Source organism: Gorilla gorilla, chromosome 1 (genome assembly GCF_029281585.2).
Source record: "Gorilla gorilla gorilla isolate KB3781 chromosome 1, NHGRI_mGorGor1-v2.1_pri, whole genome shotgun sequence".
Lineage (NCBI taxonomy): Eukaryota > Metazoa > Chordata > Mammalia > Primates > Hominidae > Gorilla > Gorilla gorilla.
This window is the reverse complement of record NC_073224.2, coordinates 192,061,253-192,081,747: the sequence shown is the minus strand read 5'-3', so window position 1 is coordinate 192,081,747 and position 20,495 is coordinate 192,061,253. Positions and strand designations below refer to the sequence as shown.

The following is a 20,495-nucleotide window of genomic DNA, read 5'->3' as shown; positions in this document are numbered from 1 at the left end:
AAAGGAGCTCACAGGAGGCCAGCTCCAGAGCAGCTGGAACAGAGGGAAGGGAGAGAGTGGCCAAGCAGGGGATGGTGATCTACTCTAAGTGCATATCCAGCTTCAAATGGCAAAGGCTTGGGTCCTTTGAAAAAGACAAATACATCTGTGTCCTCCCTTACTTCCCTCCCTCCCTCTTCTGTCCCTTGAATAAATGATGGTACCCTATATTGACAGGTGTTGTGAACACAGGGATTAGTGGAAACCATCTGAAAGCATCTCGCCATCTCTATTAAAAACCTTAAAAATGTTCAAACTTTCTGAATAGCAGTTCCACATCTCAGAACTCATTTGAAGAAAAACACACTTTGGAGGCATGCAAAAATTACCTGAAGGGATGTGTGTAGTAGCAGCATTTATACAATTATAAATAACCTAAAAGTCAATCATAGAGAAGTGATTTTAAAAAGATGCAGTCTTCCATAAATAAAATATTATGCAGCTACTGGTGGACTGCCTGAGGTTAGGAGTTCAAGACCAGGCTAACATGTTGAAACCCTGTCTCTAATACAAATAAAAAATTAGCCGGGTTTGGTGGTGCACACCTATAGTCCCAGCTACTTGGGAGACTGAGGCAGGAGGATCACTTGAACCCAGGAGGCAGAGAAGTTGCAGTGAGCCCGAGAACATGCACTCCAGCCTGGGCGACAGAGCAAGTCTCCATCTCAGAAAAAAAAAAAAAAAAAAAAAAAAAGAACGTGTTTGTGGTCGGGCACGGTGGCTTACGCCTGTAATCCCAGCACTTTGGGAGGCCGAGGGAGGTGGATCACCTGAGGCCAGGAGTTCAAGACGAGTCTGGCCAACATGGCGAAATCCCATCTCTATTAAAAGCACAAAAAATTAGCCAGGTGTGGTGGTGAGCACCTGTAATCCCAGCTACTTGGGTGGCTGAGGCAGGAGAATTGCTTGAACCCGAGAAGCGGAGGTTGCAGTGAGCCGAGGTCGCACCACGGCACTCCAGTCTGGACGACAGAGAGAGACCCTCCCCTGCACCCCCCAAAAAAAGAACATGTTTGTAAAAATGTTTTCAGTGAGTAGGTTATAATGAGACAACGTGATGTGCCTAGACAGAAGGGATTACACTGTGGTGATTCACACAATGTGGCATCACACAGCCACGAACTAGAAGGGCCACCAACACAGGCAACATCAGGGATGATTTTTAGTGACACAATAGCGAGTGAAAAAGCAAGTCTCAGACGTCTATGCATACATCATTCTCTCCTTAATGATGTCAAAAAAGCAGGCACAATTAAGCAATAGCATTTATATGACACTACTACATTTTTAAAAATTAAAGGAATGAGAAATACAAAATCTAGAATTGAGTTATCTCTTGAGAGGCAGGGGCCAGGAGAGCAGGTGAGCACACAGGTAAATGTGAGTTACTGATAAGATTTTACTTCTTGGGTTAAGTGGTAAGTTCAGAGTTTTTATTATGGTATTCACAAATAAATAAGCAAACAAGGAAAAAGAAATAAGGTTATGGGCCAGGCACAATGGCTCTTGCCTGTAATGCCACCACTATGGGAGGCTGAGGTAGGAGAATTGCTTGAGTTCAAGAGTTTGAGACCAGCTTGCACAACATAGTGAGACCGCATCTCTACAAAAGATTTTTTTTTTTAAATTAGCTAGGTGTGGTGGCATGCACCTGCAGTCCCAGCTACTGGAGACACTGAGGTGGGAGAATCACCTGAGCCCAGGAGGTTGAGGCTTCAGTGAGCTGTGCTTATGCCACCACACTCTAGCCTGGGTGATAAAGTAAGACCTTGTCTCAAAAAAAAAAACACAAAGTTTATGCATAGACCAGTGATGATAGTACGATAGGTAGGAAGCATTATGATAAAAAATATTCACCAGTATATGGCCTAGTCTCAATTTTATTTAAAAAAACACACATACATATAAATATATAATCAGGTGCCACATACTGATGTTTTTGTTCAATACAGTCCACATATGCAACAGTGATTCCGTAAGATTATATTTTTAATATGTAAAATTTTTATTTTATTTTACCTTTTTATGTTTAGATATGTTGAGATACACAAATATTTACCACTGTGTTACAATTGCCTACAATATTCAGTACAGCAACATGCTGTACAGGTTTGTAGTCTAGGAGCAACAGGCTATATCAGACAGCCTAGGTGTGTAGAAGGCTACACCACACCTTCTAGGTTTGTGCAAGTACACTCTATAATGTTGGTACAACTATGAAATCATCTAACGCGTATGCCTGTCATTAAGTCATGCATGACTCTATACCTGTGGAAAATAGGTAAGAAAGCAATACATTGACATGGTAACAATTATTTCAGAATGATTTTTATATTATTTGTACTTTTCTATTTCTACAATAAATTTATACTGAACAACTAGAACAAAAAGTTGTTTAAAAGAGACAGCTCATTTAGATGTCATCTATAACTTGTTCTTAAGGAGGCCAAGAAGGGCCAGAAGTGAGAGTGGGGAGACCCCAGAGTCCAAAGGGTTGATGCAGTGTAGGGCTGTTACTGATGTGGCTGAGATGTAGACAGGGAGCTGTGGGGAGGCCACCCCTGCCAGGCTGACCCCTCTCGTGCTTTCTCCCTCCCATTTTAGTCACCTGTGTTGATTCTTTGTCTGGAGTAACAACTGTTTCACTCCTTTTCCACCCTTAGCTTCTAGGAGAGAGGAGGCTCCTTAAAGATGTAAATACAGGCCAGGAGCAGCGGCTCACGCCTGTAATCCCGGCATTTTGGAGGGCTCAGGTGGGCAGATCACTGGAGGTGAGGAGTTTGACACCAACCTGGCCAATGTGGTGAAACCCATCTCTACTAAAAATAAAAAAATTATTGTATATTTGGGGGTGGTGGTGGGCACCTGTAATTCCAGATACTCATGAGGCTGAGGCAGGAGAATTGCTTGAGCCCAGGAGGTGGAGGTTGCAGTGAGCTGAGATTGTGCCACTGCACTCCAGCCTGGGTGACAAAGTGAGACTCGGTCTCCCAAAAAAAAAAAAAAAAGAAAGAAAAAGATGTAAAAACAGAAATGAATTGATCATCAACCAATCGATCATTCAGTCAATTCCTTTTGGGTGAAGGTTTTTATTTTTATTTTTTGAATCAGGAAACAATAATTACACAGAGACTGTGAGACAATCAGTTTTGTTTTAAGTCGTTAAGTGTGTGGTCATGTGACACAGCATGGAACGCGGATACTAGGTCAAAACAGGGGCTATGAGAGAACAGAGTGGGGAGTGGCTAGGTTTTAGACATCAAGGAGAACTGTCCCGGGAGGTGTCATGGGGAAGCAATGTGGAGGCACAGCGTGTGCACAGGTTCTCCTCTGCCCCTCCGTGTTCTAGGTCTTACCTGGGGAGATGCTCCACGGGAGGCCTGCCTCCTCTGGCACTGTCTGAGTCCTGGGACTAGGTCTAACCAACTCTGGGATCCAGTTGGCAGGCTTCTCCACCTCTCACAATAAGATATGAGGGCCAACCTGAACCTTCTCAGTAATAAAGGTTATGCTTGGGCCCCCACTTGCTATCATTTGCTTTTTTTCCTCAATTGCTGAGAACTAGGGGGTACTGTTCATTGGGGGTCCCCTCGCAGCAGTGAGAACAGCAATCCAGCGGGGAGGAGTGAGGTTCGGAGAGAGACGAGAGCACCGCATGGAGGTCCATAAATTCAGGCTCGAGCTTAGATCTTGTCCTGTAGGCCATGGAGAGTCACAAAAAAGTCTGTGTGTTTCAGTGGCTACAGACTACACCGCAGGGCATGGGCCTCCACAGCCAAGAATCTGGTTTTTGGTTTTCCTTAATCCTGCATGGTCTGGTCCCACGCCCATGATCAACTTGGGTTGCAGCGGTGGTGGTGGTAGGCCCAGGAGTGTTTGTGTAAGCACAGGCCTATGTGAGGCAGGTCCATGCAGGCTTGCTGTGAGCTCATGTGAATGGATCTGTTGTCTCTCTGTCTGCCCCTGTGTCACTTGGTGCAGATGTGTGTTTGTGTGTCAGAATATATTTGAGTGTCCCATGTTTATGTGTAAGCCCATAACTTGGACGGTGTTAAGACAGAATAATACCAGTTAATGTTTGTGGAGTGCTTAGTATACACCAGGAACTCTGCTAAGAACTTGACATCCATTTTCCCACTTTTATCCTCATAATGACACCATGAGATTGGTACTATTGTTACCGCACTTTACAGCTGAGGAAACTGAAGCACAAAGAGGCTAAGAAACAAACCCAAAGGCACAGTTCTAGCAAAAGGCAGATTCAGGAGCAGACTGAAGCTTTCTGGTTCTGAAGCCATGTCTACATGTATCCTCGTAAGTCTGTGGGTATGTGACCAGGTGCTTGGGTGACTGTGTTCTCATGGGCTCTGAAAGCACGTGTGGCGGGCTTATCTGAACCTATGTGGCCAGGCTATCTTTTTCACTATGTGCTCACAGGCACCACATGTCTGCATGGCTTGTGGCATCTGTCTTTGTGTCTGCATGTCCTGATATAACTGTGCATCCTGGTGGCCCATGCTTATTTGCATGAATCAACGTGTCTCTGTGTTTCTGTGTGTCTCTGGCTGCCTGCATGTGGCCGTTCATCTGCACACCCCCATGAGGAGTTGGGCAGGGCTCAGAGCCACATCTGGCTCTGATGCATTGCCTGTGGGGAGAGGGTGACTGCAACAGTAATCCCTGCCGTGTGAGCGTGTGTGCCTTCTGCCCTCAGAAGCCTGGAGAAATCCAACAGACACCCCGCTCTGCAGCAAGCAGGAAGGCAGGCTGCGCTGCTGGGGGCCCAGCTGGGTTTATTTTCAGCAACCAAGGAGGCCCTGTGGCATTTAATTAATTCCACTCCTTATGTAAACACCAGCAAACACAGGGCTTCAATGGCAGAAGCACATCCTGCCTCATGCTCCCCATGCTGCCGTTGCATGGGACTTCACTGTGGGGACTGCACGTGTGTGCCTGACCACCCGCCACAGTGATCTCGTCCGTTCTGCCACTGCATCTCCCCCAGGATCTGCCCCCTGAGTCTGATTCCTCATCCCTCTCCTCCACCCTGTGACATCTCCCCTGGCTCAGGCCTTGACAGCTCTAGCCCAGACCTTTGCAAAAGTCTTAGGGTTGGGGGTGAGGGGGTCTCTGTTCTCAGCTCCATCTGGTGGTCCCAGGGTGAAGGAGAAACTTATAAAATGCAGGTCCATCAGATGTTTGGTTCAGATAGTCTGCTGACTTTGTCATGCACATAGGGGTGTTTGTGTATGCAATAGTCACCTTGTATCTAACACAGACAGCACCTATGTGAGCAGAAGCAGAATGCCCACCATAGCCACCAAGGCCCTGCGTTTCAGTCCTGGCCTTAACAGGAGAGCTCTGTGAACGCTAACATGCCATGCAGCTCTGGAGGGGAGCAAGGGTCACAATAACCTCCAAATCAGGTCATCAGGAAATAGCCATAAGTTGGTAGCTTGTGGGGAAATTTTTTATTTGAGGAACGAGGAAGGTAACAGTGAGGAAGGAGGCACCTGGAGGGGCAAAGCAGACGATGCACCCCAGGAAAGAGGCAGGTAAAAGGATTGGGAGAGGAGTCCTGGAGAAGCTGCTCATTCCCACAACCCCCGGCAGGTCTCGCAGTACCATGTGGTAACAGCATGACCCTGGGCAAGTCACTTAATAACACAGAAATCTTTCTCCAACGTGAGCTTTCCTTGAAGAACTTACAAATAATAATTATCATTCTAGTAGTTCTCACTTTTCAAGACACAGTGTCAAGTGCCTGATTTGTCTTATCTCACCCACTCTTTACAACATCCCTATCAGCTCTCTGCCTCCATATCCCCAGCTTGTAGGCCAGGAAACGGAGGTTCAGAGATACTAAATACCTTGTCCAAGGCCACACCTGGGTTAAGCAGCAGAGTTGGGACTTAATTCTAAGTCAGGCTTCTCCCAGAGCCCTTGGTCTTGACATTGTCTCAAAATTGAGTTCTCTAGCTCAAAATGCTGGTATTTGAGTTCTGTAGCTCAAAATGCTGGTATTAGAGGCTTGATGTTCAAGTTCATCTCAGTCATCATCAGAATTTTAGTTCCACTGAAACTCATACCTATTGGCAACAAGACAGAGACATAACTAGGGGGTAGGGAGTAGAAAAAGAAGGCTGAGACAAGACAGCTGGAGGAGACTCAGGGATGGAAAGTAAGTGTGGCCCTGAATATGGATGTGTCTTGGGGCAGCTTCTCTGAGATCTTAGAAGGACCAAGAGCCTGAAGCCTTCAGCTGCGTCACACAGTCAGGACATCTGGATGGTTAGCCAGACCCAGAATAAATAAATGCCCCAGTGCATATGTACTGTCTTCACCAAAACACATTTACAATCTTCTTGTTCCAACTACAGGGAGGCAGATGCTCAGAGGGATGGCAAACGCAAACCCACTGTTCAGTCTCCATGATGTCTCACTTAGATGTGTAAGTGCCACTGGCTTTCTCTTTATTCAGCAAGTTGCCTGTATTGCTCATTTTAGTGAAAGTAAAAAATGTGCTCAAAGCATCTGGGAGGTCCATGCCTACTCAACTTTACCAAAAGCTCTGAGGTTCCTGAGCCATGATCTCTCTCTCCATGGGGATTTTAGGAAGCTGAGCCTGGTGTCTTGGAAAGGATGATTGTGCTTGACCCCCAGGGGATGTGGGAGGATAAAATGTGGCCAGGTACATGGAAATAAATTCTAAAAGCACTGGATCAGCATTTGTGACGGTTATATAATGGGAAAGCCATAGAGCCTCCAGTCTCACAGTGCTAGTCATTAGGTGCCCAGTCCATAAATAGTCTGGTTCTGCAATCTTCCCAGAGCCCTGTAGGGTGGCTCTTTCCTATGCTCTTTGAAAACAGCAGTGGCCGTGTGATTTGCTTTGGCCAATGACATGTGAATGGAAATGGTGCCTGTCGCTTCTGGGTGGAAGCTTTAAGAACCAGTGTGGAATTTTCCTGTCCTTTTTCCCTCTCCAAGTTCTGGACAGTGGCTGGTCTGAGGCCCCCAGCAGATCTGTGGTGTTCACACAACACGGTAGAAAATAACTCTTTTTGTTTGAAGACACTAAGAGTTTTGGGGTTGCTTGTTCCAGCTGCACACCCTGGCTATCGTGATGGTAACTCCTCACAACCTACACACCGGCTGGTAAGCCCCAGAAGCAAAGTGTGAAGAGCATGTGTTTCATCCTAACTCTTCTAATGGAGTCCAGCCTCAGTCTCAACAGTCCATTCTCCACACAGTAGCCAGGGTCATCTTTTTATTTATTTATTTTATTTTTATTTTTTGAGACAGAGTCTCGCTCTGTTGCCCAGGCTGGAGTGCAGTGTTGCGATCTCGGCTCACTGCAACCTCTCTACCTCTCAGGTTCAAGCGATTCTCCAGCCTCAGCCTCCCAAGTAGCTGGGACTACAGGTGTGCACCACTATGCCCAGCTAATTTTTGTATTTTTAGTAGAGACGGGGTTTCGCCATGTTGGCCAGGCTGGTCTTGAACTCCTGACCTCAGGTGATCCACCCACCTCAGCCTCTCAAAGTGCTGGGATTTCAAGTGTGAGCCAATGCACCTAGCCAGGATCATCTTTTTAAACTACAAACGTTATCATGGCACTCTGCCTCCCACTTTAAGTGCCCAGACATTCAAAACCTGAACATAGCACCCCTCCCCTTCCCCTGCCACCCAGCTGCTCAAAACCACAAAAGATAAGGCTCAAGGATATCATGGACCTGGTCCAATTCACCTCTCCAGCCTCAGCTTTTGCCACCTCTTGCTTCATACTCTAAGCCCTATTAACCAAAATTACTTCATTACAAGGTGCCATGCTTTCTCTCACTTCCAGAACTTTTGCACATGCCATTGCCTGTACCTAAAACACTCTTCTCTGTCCTACTCACTTAACCAACTCCTACACATCCTTTGGGCCTAAGCTTAGTGTCCACCTCCTCCAGGAAGCCCTCGCTGACTCCCAGGCCAGGCTAGGTGTGTTCTCAGTGCCTCCACTCTTACCATGTGTATCACTGTGGACCGTCTTATTTACTTGCAGCACCCCCTTTCAGGCTGTGGGATCCTTGAGACAAAGGGCTGTGTCTGCTTTTTTCCCCATGGTATCTCCAGTGCCCATCACTGCATCGGCCATCTGGTAACTGTGGAGCATCTTCTGAATGAATGGATGATGAATCCCTCCACATACAGGTCCTCTGTTGGTGGCAGGGGACCGTGATTTAACGAAGCAAGGGGAAGTTTCTTTATGTGCTCTCCCCCCAAATCTCTGGGTTGAAGCGGGAGGCAGGGAGTTCATGGTGATAAATGAGGGCCTTTCAAGTAGCTCGGTGGCCGGGACACTTGGAGGGCAGCAGCCTGGGGCCTCCTAGGGAGCTAATGGTTTTCAGGAGCAGTTTGGGAAGGCGTCCTGCAAATAGCCAAAAGAAAACATAACCTCTCTAGGCTCCTCCTGTCCTGAGTGCTCAGCTGAGATAGAGCTCAAAGGAGCTTAATGAATTATTATGTCCACATTGCTTGCTGATAAATGACAGTCTCATGCTCCGTTACCAAATGCTGGTTGTAATATTTAATCAAAGTCTAGTTTTATGCATCAGTTGGTTTTGAAAATAATATTTACGGGTCTGGAATGCCTTCCACCTTCAGGCACATGGCTGAAGAGAATCTTTATTTTGTAGCTATTCGATAAGAATATAAGAAGTGAGATAGAGAAACTGCGAAGTTCACTTTTGCCTGCTCAATGCCAGGTCCTCTACCAGATGTCAGAGATGCTGAGATGGATACTAATTCCTTCATGCCAAGGATTCATCCTCAGGTACAAACTTTTTCCCTAAGATCCTTCCATCCTCACCCAAACCTGGTTCATTGTCTAACCCATCAGTTCAAACCTGATTCATCATCTAACCCACCCCCTCCAGGGAGCCCTCCATGACCAACCCAGTCCCCAGGGATCTCCACTCCTCCAAGCTCTACTTGGTCTCGGCCACTATGCAGAGCATATGCACTGTTCAGCATGATGGATGAACTTTACCCGCTGAAGTGTTGGCCGTTCCACTCGGCTCGGGCTCCCGTGGGGCAGGCGGGGTTTGCTTCTTGTTCCTCTCTACCTCTCCTTACTGCTGGACACCTAGCTGGTGTTAGGGAAATTTCTATCAAATGGTTGACAGAACTGAATTTATAGTCTCTGGGCTTTGCACACATGAGAAGTTCAAAAGTTATCTGAAATCCTATTATAAACCACTCCCTGAATTTTGTCCTTTTCCCTGTTCTCTCCACCTCAGTGAACATGCCAAGCCAGACACCTGGAAGTCATCCATGAGTCCCCCCCTCCTCCTCTTTTAATCATTTGTTCATTCGTTCATTCATTCATTCTTCTATTCCTTCAGAAATAACAACAAAAAATATTATGTTTACTCACTGCCAGGCCCTGTGTTAGGGGCTAGGGACAAACAGTGGTGAATTGGCCAGAAATGGTCTAGGGGGAATTTTAACTTCTAAACAGTTTTTCAAACAGTTTTTCTCTTGTACATCCAAAGGGCCTGCCTTGGTCTGGGGCCATTTCATCTCTGACAGGTTTCTAATGTGTCCCTGGCCCCCTGCTCCAGCCTTCTCCACCTCCACACCATCATCATCACACTTGGTAAACAGTTTTGAGAACATGGAAGTGGGAGTGGGGTGGCGCAGACAAAGCACTGGTCAGGAAGGCTGGGTTCTAGCTCCCTGTGAGAAGCTGGATAAACCCTTCCCTCTCTAAGTCTCAGTTTGTTCAAAGGTAAAGTGGGCAAATAATCTACAACTTGAGTGTGGCTCTACCTTGAGGTAAATCTAGTGATAATAATTCCATTTCTGAGCAGGCCAAACACATTACATGTATTAACACAATCCTTTCAACAATCAGGGACAGGCAGAAGTTCCTATTACTGCTATTCCCATTCTGCAACATAGCAACTGAGGCTCAGAGAGGTTAAGTAGCTTGCCCAAGGTCACACAGCTATAAGTGGAGAACTGGAATTCCATATACAGGACTGACTGACCCCAGAGGACCCTGATCTTAACTTTGACATGCTACTAGCTCTCTCAGTCTGTGGAGGATGCCCTTATGCCTAGTGGTTTTATCTGTGGCTTTGAGTGGGGTGGGGCTTGGGAGTCATGACTCAATTTCCCCTAAGCAGGGACCAAGAGACATCCTATGTTTTGAGATAAGCACACTTAAATCTCCCACTTGTCAAAACATTTTCAGGTTCTTTGCCATAAGTGAAGGGTGTGAAAGTCCTGGGGTGGGGGCTGGCAGGGGGAGGGTGATTACATGACAAAGCCAATGAACAGTCTTAACCTGAGCAAAGCACGTGGATTGAGCCAAGGGCACCAAGTGCAAACAGTGTTGCTGCAGGCAGGGGTACCCGGGGAAACCAGCCTGCTTCCTATTAGTGCTGAAGAGCAGCGAAGAAAGGGTGTAAATCAGGAGAGGACGGGGCCAGGTTCCTGTCTCCCAGAACCGCCTTTAGGCTTCTTCCCCAGGTCCCTCCAAACCAGTCCTGGGTGCTCCCCGCCACCCCTGACAGCTTCCTCTCTCATTAGGATCTCTCTGACAACCCTGAGGATTTACAACGTGAAATGTTTCCATTTCCCTGACAAGATGTCTCTGCTTCAAAGCGCCTGTGCCTGCCCTCCGGAGCCCAGGATGAAGGTGACTTCGCAAGGGAGACAAATGAATCAAAGGGCTGACACCCATCCCTTTCTTTCCCCCCATAATACATCTGTTTATTATTGAACGGGGGCTTGCATGGTTCGTGATGAATTGTCTTCTCCTCCATAGCCATGTCCCCAGATGGCTGGGGAGGCTAAAGTGTCTTCCAGGAGCATCTGCTTTTGATCTCTGGTCCTTTTAAATCTTAGGTTAAAATCTTTAGCCTGACGGGCCTGAAAGGCAGCCTCCAGCAGCAAAGCAGGGGCAAAGGAGTGTTAAAACCCTGGAGAGGATCATCTGGGTTCTCCCGTGGAATTCCCTCTGATGGGCTGAAAATAGAGCACGGGGCTTTCTGTTTGGAGGGAGGCCCCTGCTTGGGTTTGAGGGCAGGGTTCTCATCTGCAGGTGCAGTGCCCTTGGGACCCTGGGAGAGGAGTGGAGGCTCAGGCTGTTCACCCCATACAAGGCTGGGCACTGGCTGCAGAGAGGAGGAGCCTGTGGTCCTCTGGTCAAAAAAGCACCAGTACCTGCCATCGCTACCTCCTGTCCCTTCTTCAGATCTCCTCTGAAATGTCACTTCTGTAGGGAAAATTCTCTTGATCACCTCCAAACTGGGAGTGACAGTGACTGTCACCTGCTTACCACACCCATATCCTCTTCTTTCCAGGCACACAATTCAACTGCCTTCCCCCAGCCTCCTCTGTAGGTAGAGAAGGCCATGAGACTGATTCTGGCCATTGGAGCATGAGGCCACTTCCAGGCCTGGCCCCTGAGACCCTCCCAGTGTGATCCTTGTCCCTTCCCACGGACGCTGACTGCTGTTTCTGCCCACGAGAGAGCTTCTGTCCACCTAGGGCCCTGAGTTTTCCCTGGCCCACTGGGAATACTCACATTGGAGCTGTGAAGCTACTGAGTGATGGGGGCTTGTTGTCACAACAGTTAGCATCACCCACCCTAGGTCAGGTGCCTGTGGCCCACGCTCCCCGGCCCCTGTACTTCTGGGTTGTACTTGGCGCCCTTGCTTACACTGCACTCTCTGGAGTAATTTGTGTGATGTCTGTCTGTCTCAGGAGACAGTGTTCTCCCTGAGGGTAGAGACCGTCTCTCTTCTTCACCACTGAAAATGTGGGCCTAACACAGAGCCCAGTGCACAGAAAGAACCCAATGAACAGCTACCAGATGACTGATGGACCAGGTGACGGTGAATCCTTCTGAGATCCACAACACACCTTAGCCTCATGGAAGCTGCCCAGAATGGGAGGTCAGGAGCGCTGGCTTGGATCCCAGCTCTGCCCCACCATGCAGAAGCCGAATGTCCTTGGTCATTTCACACCACTTCTCTAAGCCTCAGCTTTCTTATTTGTCAATTGAAACAATTTCTCACCTCTCAGGGTTTGGGGGGAAATAAAGGACAGAGAGCCTGTGCAATTGCCAAGCACGGTATGTGGCTCGTCATGTCACATTGTTCATGTGTTCATGTCACATTGATGACAGATACCTGAATCTTATTGCCAGAGGTGGGGATAAGACCTTGGCAGTGACTCAAGCCATTGTTGGCTCTGCCAATAGCAAACTGTGAGGGCAGTGAGGCATATGTCACCAGAAGACTGTAAAAATAAGACCCATACAGGGTTATCTATTAGGTCAAAGATGCATAGCTGCTGAGAGTTGGTAACCAAAGGATTCAGTGGAAGGATTACTCTCCAGGTATCTAGAATCCTGGACTGGGGCATTTCTACTCAACATCCAGTCTTTGGCCCCTGAGGCATGAAATCTGGAGCCAGGCAGTACCCTGCCACTGCCCAGCTGGGCAACCACAGGCACAACCTTTACCCTCTCTGAGTCTCTCTTTCTCCATGTTATAAACGAGGAAGACAATACTTAATGTCTTAAGGCGCAGTGTAGATTACATGGGTCAGAATTTGTAAATGTGCTTAGGAGAGTGTCTCATCTAGAGGAAGCCAAAGTAAATTATTGGCTCCCTTTGTTCACTGAGTTTTTTGCTACCTGGATGGAATGAAGTTGCTGAATATCTCTGGCTGAGTCTCCTTTTTCTCATCTGGTACAGGTTACCCTGCCTGCCTCACCCACCTGCTGTGACAGTCAAAGCAAGCATGAATGTCACTCTGCTTTGTACACTGCAGAGTATGCTACACAGGTAGGTTGTTAATAATAGCTACAATTATTAGTACTAGTAATAATAATATCAGTAGCTGTGGTTGGAAATGGTAGAAGTAACTACAACAGACTTGGGTAACAGGATCGGGGTCAGGTGGTAATAGCAGCAGTGGCTGTGATGGATGTAATAGCAGTGAGGGTGGCCAATGCCTAACACTGCCCCAGTTAGTAGCAATGGCCATGACCAGCGTGGTCATGGAGGTGGCAGGTACAGTAACAGTAGCAGCAGTGATAGGCTGGTGGCAGAAGAGGTGACAGAGGTAGTCACTGTGCTCAAGCCTTGCTGGCCTCCTTTCTGTTACCAGGCCCATGGAGCCTGCTGTTCTGGGAGATGCTGCAACTTCCTGGGCATCAGTGTTCTACAGGGTGACCAGGCAGTGAAAGAGCATTTCTTCAGCTTCCTACTGCTGGGGGAGCCCAGGTGTCCACAGGTGACTGAGCACTGACAGGTGGGCCAAAGGATCCACAGACCTGATGCTGCAGGCCTCTCATCTGCCAAATGCCTTCTCACATGGTCACCCCTAGGAGCCTTTGAGGATCTCCTGAGCAAAGTTAGGTGTTTTTTCCTCCACTGTCCCTTTAACGTTCATTCAACAAATATTCACTGGAGCCTACTGTAGGCCCTGAAGAAGAAGAATATAATTCCCAACTTCAAAAAGGCAACAGCTTCGAAAGAAATCCTCTGTGCATCTTCATTACAGCAGGTAGGTTGCTGTATTAAGGACGTTTATGGGGCTGTCCTTGGCACTAGTGCCGGTTCCCATCCCTATCTTGTTTGGTATGGAGTCTGGAGGTGCACAACAGCACTCACTGGATCCCATTCATCTAAGAGATATTTTTGGAGTAGTTACCCAAGGAGAGACATAGGGAACAGTGGCTGAGTTCCAATCCCGGCTCACTATAACCTTGGACAAGTTGCTTAATCTCTGCCTCAGTTTGTTATAAGGATCAACTGAATTATTATTACAAGTAAACTGTTTAGAATAGTGCTTAGTGTACATAATAATGCTATAGAAGTATTAGCTGTGAAAATGTGCCAAGGATCATACTAGGCACTGTTCACATAGCAATGAGTCAAACAAAGTTCTAGCTGTCATAGAGCTTACATTTTAGCAGGGGAAAAGATGAGAAACACACAAATATACATGCCATGTAGGAAAAGGTGCTATAAGCAATAAAGCAGGGCGCAGAAACAGAGAGTAAGGGGGGCTACTATGCAGGCAGGGGAGGCTTCTCTGGGCAGGTGATATTTGAACACAGGTTTGGATGAAATGAAGTATATATGAGCCACGGGACTACCTTGGGTAAAAAGGGTTCCAGGCAGAGGCAAGAATATGTTTTGTGTGTTCAATAAGAGCCAGGCACGGTGGTTCATGCCTGTAACCCCAGCACTTTGGGAGGCTGAGGCAGGAAGGCTGCTTGATCCCAGGAGTTCGAGACTAGCCTGAGCAACATAGTGAGACCCCATCTTTACAAAAAATAATTTTTAAAAATTAGCTGGGTGTAGTGGTGCACGCTTGTAGTCCCAGCAACTTGGGAGACAGAGGTGGAAAGACTGCTTGAGCATGGGAGATTGAGGCTACAGTGCACTGAGATCATGCCACTGCACTCCAGCCTGGGCTATGGAGCAAGACCCAATTTCAAACAAAACAAAACAAAACAACAACAACAAAAAAAAACAAAAATGAAAGAAAAAAAAAGAAAGAGCAAGGGACTAGTATGGCTGGAGTGGAGTAATGGTGTCAGTGGTCCAAGATGATGCCAGTGAGGTAGCTGGGGTCAGATTATGCAGAGGCTCTTAGGCCACATTAGGATTTAGCTTTTGCTAGGAGTAAAACAGAAAGCCAGTGGAGGGTTTTCAGAATTAATGTTCTGAAGGATGGCTCCAGGCTCTGTGAGAAGCACAGCCTCCTGGAGTGGGAGAAGGCAGAAGGGAGACCTGTTACAGGCAGCTTATTACATGCAACTGTGATGGTGGCTGAGGCCATGGTGCTGAACAGGAAGGGTGGGGAGAAGTAGTGGAATCCTGCTGTCTGTAGGATGTAGACATGACAGAAACTGCTGACAGACTGGATGGAGGTTAAGAAAGAAAGAGAACAGTCAAGGATGACTCTAAGACTTTTGGCCTGAACAACTGGCAGAATGGAACTGCCATGTGCTGAGTTGAAGAAGTCTGGTAAGAATCAGGACTGGGAAGCCATGAGGGGGAGAATCAACTATTGGTTAAAAGTTGTTAAGCTAGAGATGTGTATTTGCCACCCAAGTGGAGATTCTATATCACATCTGGATATATGAATCCAGAGAGTTTGTATGAAGAGAGAATTTGGGCTGCAGATTGAAATGAAGGTCTCCTCGGTACAAAGTAAGAATGGATAAGTACAGAAAGAAAAGGACTGAGGACTGAGCCCTGGGACCCTCCAGAGTTTAGAGGTCAGAGAGGTGAGAAAGAAGCAGCAAGGAGACTAACAGAGGCTACTGAGGTAGGAAGAGTGAAGGACATATTTCAAGAAGGGGCATGTGTTGATGGGTTGAGGAAGATAAGGACTGAAAATGACCCTGGGATTCTTCTATGTGAATGAATGGTGAGGAGGTGATAACAGCTGAAGAACGTATCACACACTGGAGGAAATGGAAGCCATCATCGGAATTCAGGTTGACCATGTGGCTCTGGGAAGGCCAGCACCATGAAACAGCAGGTACAAATCCAGTCTCCAGTTTTAGAGCCTTGGGAAGTGCAGTCTGACATGTAAAGCTTTTAAAATTTTACGAGGGCATCCAGAGGAATAGGAAGAGGAAAAAAGGTAAGCTGGTGGGGAGTGATTTATACACATTACAGAAGTACATAAATGGTGCCGAGGGCTTCCGGCACCCTGCAGAAGCCATTGTGAGGTCAGTGGTGAGACAGGTCTATGTCCAGACGCAGTGTCATCTGGCCAGATGGCCCCTCAGCTGGTGGGTGTGTTTCATCTCCCCTGGGTTACCAGGAGAAGTGGATAAAGTTAGTGACTTATTTATTGTTTTCTGTTTCACATTTCAATTCAGTTGATTATATATAGTTTTCAAATATCTAAAAAAAAAACAAAAACAAAAACTGATTTGCTTCCTAAAAGTGTCCTCCTCATCCCAACTCCTGGTGTTCTATGGGACAGAGTGCATTCACAGAACCTCTGGGGGGCCAGGCAGAGGGAGTGGCCAGTATGTGGAAGGAACATCCTTTGAGATCAGACTTAAGTAGAAACCCTCACTCCATCACATACGATCTGGGGGATGTTGAACAAATAAGAGCCTCCCTGAATTCTACTTGGGTTTCCTGGGTGTTGCCTTTTTAGGAAAGCCCTACTTTTACCTGCCCTTAGCCCAGGCTGGTGTAGGTTCTCTTTACAGCCATGCTCTTAGCGCACCTTGCCTCACATTTCAATGCTTGAGAGCTTGTTGACACTTGGTTATGAGCTTTTAGAGGGGAGCCCTTGTGTTTGATTTGACAATGAGTACACTGCACAGAGAAGTTGCCAAACATGCTGTTGTTGATTAAATGCACAGTCGCTACCTTCCTAGGGTTGTTCCAGGGACTAAAAGAGAAGAGTTATGAAAAAGTTCCCTGCCCACAAATCAACAGAGGGCTCAGGCATGTCTGCAAACTGCCTAGATTCATCAGAGGGGCAGGCTCTTAGACTCTGCGGCGGGCCCAACTTCTCGGGCTGCTTCAGGATCCTGGCTTTGGTGATGGAATCACCAAAAAGCGATTTGTGAGACAATGCTCTTCCAGGCCTGGCATTATCCCGAAACCCCCAAATAACCTGCTGTGGATCCTCCCTCTGAGAGTTGATTGTGCTCCTCCTTGAACTTACTTATATTGTCAGCCTATATTCATTCATTTATATTCTTTCTTTACTTCAGTAATTCAAATACTATTATTGAGTGCTTGGCGCATGGGGAGGCACTGTTCTGTATGCTGGGGATACAGTGATACGCAGTGTGGGTGGGGGTGTTGTGGATGCAGCCTACAATAATACTTAGGACTCTGCAATTGAGAGTCAAGCCGCCTTGGTTCACATCCTGGCTCTGACACTTAGTACTGTGACCTTGGGCAAGTTACTGAACTTCTCTGTGCTTCAATTTCCGTATCTCTGTAATGGAGATATAATGGTACTTGGTTACTGGGTTTGGGAGGATTAAATAAATTCATCACATAAAGTGCTTTGAACAGTGCTTGACACATGGCAGGCACTCAGTAAGTTCTTGTTATTCTTATAGCAGTGAACACAGAAAAGTCACTAACCTCACAGGGATTACATTCCAGTGGGGAGACACACAACAAGCACCTTGACAAGGAGCCACCTAATACCAAGTGCCATGAAGAACAGCAGAGTGAGAAGATGGAACAGGATGGGACCAGGGTGTGCTATGTGAGATATGGCAGTCAGGAAGGCTTCTCTGAGGAGGTGATATTTCAGCAGGGCACTGAATGCATTTCGGACCACATGGGACCAAGTCATTGTGTCAATTAGCACCCCACCAGCAGTATGTGTGAGTGCTGGTAGTGAAGGAGGACACTTCCAGTAGCAGAATGAACAAGCCAAGAGTGAAGAATAGGGACAGGGAAGTAAACATGATGTACCACTCCTTCCACAAAGAATCTGGGGCACCGTGACACATGCTCTGCAACATGTGCTGAGGACACAGACATGACTCAGATGGCACTCCTGCCCTCAGGGGAGTGGCCAGACGTGGCCACAGACAACCAGAATACTGGGTAGGAAGAGCTCAGGAGGAAGAGCTCTGCCAGTACAAGGGCAGGAGCCTCCTGCCTCCTCCTCCACCACCCCAGTCCTGGCTCAGCTTCCTGCATAACAAGGGATCTAAAAACGCATCTCAAAGGGTTGGGAGATATTCAAAAAGCCCTCAGGACAAAATCATATCCTGCAGCCCCTGCCTCACCCCAAGGATATAGATCTGACACTCAACAAAGGAAATCCCCCAGGAGACGGCCACAGTGAGGAAGACCTGAGTTTCATAGCCTGAGCCTACACTGGACACAGAGGATGAGCCGAGGGGACGTGGATAGTCTCTTGCAGCCCACTCGCCCCACCCCCCAGCCAGGAAGCCCAGCCCAACACCCGCTTCTCACTGAAGTTACCATAAAGCACAGCCTGTATCTGATCACTTGCTGTGAGCACTGAGCGAGCTGTGGGTTGCTCTGCTGAGCAGAGGGAAGCATGTACACTTCCAAGTTCAACAACCTTGATGCCTGGCAGTGGGTGCCCTGGGACTGCCCAGCCTGGACCCCACTGCCCCCCTCCCACCACAGTTAAAGAAAGGCTCCTTGTTGAGGAGAGGAGCTGGTCAGGTTGCCCTCAGGTCTCGCTTCCCCAAGGACCAGGTGTTTTACTCGGCAGCAAACCAGAGCTGTCCTGGAACCAACCCTGTTCAGACTTTGTCACCCTGTCCATCACCCTGGCTTGGCTGCAGGGCCCAAGGTGGCAGGAGACAGAGTTCACTCCTCATTTATTTTCAACATCCACTCTAGGGAGGTTGGATTAAAAGTCTCCTGGAATGACAGTGCCAGAAAGCCCTTGGGTGATCCTCTGGGCTGAAAGGGACCCATAGGGCAGAGATTTCCTCAGGTCGCACTGCTGAGGAGGGAGGGGCAGAGATGGTGCTGGCACAGATCCCATGCCCACCCCACTCCCAGGCCTGCCTCCTCGTACTAGTGTTTGCTTTCCCCCAGGCCTGCGCATATTCTCCATCACTGGGACTTGCCCCACCAGTGAAGGGGGGAAGGTTCCTGTGTGCCTTGGCCCCAGTGGCAGGACTCATTCCAGCAATGGCTGCCGGGGGCATGGTGCCCAGCACTGGGCTTCACAGGCACACATTGTGATCTCCAGCCCCTAAACCACAGGCTGTCCCTGCATCTGTCAAGTGCGATCTCTCCTGGCCCCTGCTGGCCCCTCCAAACAAGCTATCTTTATGAAATGCAATGACTGCCCTCCATATATTAAAATAACACCTCCCCAGGAAGGACCTCACGTCAGGGCTGCCGCACAAAGGGACATTCACAGGATGGCAGAGGGAAGCCAGTGGAGGCTTGGCCCAGGGCCTAGAGGGAAGAGAGGATGGGGAGTTTGGGGGTCTTGGGTTACAGAGAGAAGGGTGGGTTAAGGGAGGCAGGGATGGGGCTGTGGAGGCTCAAGGCTAACAAAGAAACTCTGGGTTCAACAGAGTCACACAGCCCACTCCACACTGATGAAGCAGACCCTGGGCTTGGCTATTTCCAGCCTGGGTCCAAATGCCATGGCCTGTACTGCCCAAACCTCCCTCTGGAACCCAGGCAGAGACCCTGGTGGGAAGTGGGGATGGAAAAGGCCTCAGATATTAGGATCTGCTTCCCAAAGATGTTGTAGCGAGAGTGGGCACAGAAGCCCAGTCTGTGCGTCACTAAAATCAGGCAGGCTTGGGGAACTGGGCTTGCCAGGCTATGTGTGATCTGCCCACGAGCTGAGCTCACCCTCTCTGAGGTACCTCTACCTCTCGGCCTGGGGAATACAGTCTAGATTCAGACTGGCCTGGGTTCTGATCCTGGTACTGCCACTTCTTGGGCAAGAAACTCCAACTCCCTTGGCATCAGTTTCCTCATCTGAAAAGTGGGAATCATGACAACTCATCTAAAAGATGTGTTATGAGGATTAAGCAAGATAGTGTCAGTAAAAGTAGTTGCACATAGTAGGCTCTCTCTCTCTCTCTCCCTAACACATATATACTGAGCCCCTAGTATATGTTGAGCACTGTTCTCAGTATGTGGGATATTCAGCATGCAACAGGCCCAAATCCCTGCTCTCCTGGATCTCACAAGGTATTGGATGTGATAGGGTAAGATGGACAGTAAACAAAAAACAGCAAGTAAATTACGTAACATGTTAGATGACAGGAAGTGTTATGGGAAAGGAGAAAGTGGAGCAGGAACAGGGGACAGGTGCACTAGGCTGAAGTTTTAAATGGAGCAGTCATTGAGAAGGTGACATTTGAATAAAGACACATAAGAGATGAGGGACAGCAAAGACCCTGAGACAGGATCATGCCTGGCATGTCCCAGAAACAGCAAGGAAGACAACGTGGCTGGAGGGGAGGTAGGAGATGATCAGAGAGGAAGCGAGCTGGGGGCAGCTGATCATTTTGGGCCTTGTAGGCTGCTGTACTGCACTTCCTAGGTGGCCATAGAAGGAGTAACCTGCGGAATGGCCCGGATGGATGAGGAGGAGTTCACCGAGCCAAGAAGCAGACAGGCTCAGAGGTGTATCCAGAAAACAGGCTCTTCCACACAGGCTCTTCCAGGGGAGGACCCTGGAGGGCAGCTGGAAAGATGGAAGATTTTTGATGTGTTTTGGTAAAACGTGAATTGCATCTGAGGAAGAAATAGCTCTTCTTTTAAAAGGCAAGGTAGGGCCACCATATCTCAGATCCTGTATTCACCACCTTTCTTCCTAACTACATACTTGTCCTTATCACAGCTCAATCAGTTTCCTCCCTACCCCTCATTTGCACCACACAGGTGTACACACACACACACATATACAATCTGACCTGC

General features: G+C 48.0%; 1 protein-coding gene across 4 annotated transcripts in view; it reads right to left on the bottom strand.

Annotated features, from left to right (window-relative positions):
• TRABD2B (TraB domain containing 2B) overlaps positions 1–20,495 on the bottom strand; it is a 237,065-nt gene that overhangs the window by 116,632 nt on the left and 99,938 nt on the right. The window lies entirely within an intron of this gene.